The sequence below is a fragment of the Triticum dicoccoides genome, chromosome 2B (assembly GCF_002162155.2).
Source record: "Triticum dicoccoides isolate Atlit2015 ecotype Zavitan chromosome 2B, WEW_v2.0, whole genome shotgun sequence".
Taxonomy (NCBI): Eukaryota; Viridiplantae; Streptophyta; class Magnoliopsida; order Poales; family Poaceae; genus Triticum; species Triticum dicoccoides.
In genome coordinates, this window is record NC_041383.1 from 561,880,088 (window position 1) to 561,880,410 (window position 323).

A 323-nucleotide genomic window follows, 5' to 3' on the forward strand; every position below is an offset into this window, starting at 1 on the left:
ATCCCGCGCGCTCCCCCGTCGAGTGTTGCCCCGGCGTCCGTGCACATGGCGCATCAAGGAGGGAGGAGGGACGCCGGCCACCGCGGCATGAGGAGCGACGGCGACTTGCTCGGCGTCGGCCAAGACAAGGGCGCGTCCATTCGAGCGGAAGCGGCGGCGGCTCAACTGTGTCCCGCGCGTCGTCCCGAGGACGGCGCGTCGCGGCGTCTTCGCCCTCGCGCAACAGTGGGCGCTGCGCGGGCCCCGAAGGGAAGAGGCGAGTACGCGGCGCGTTAGGTGAGGATTCTCCTCATTCTTTTCAAATTCATGTACATCAGTGCTTG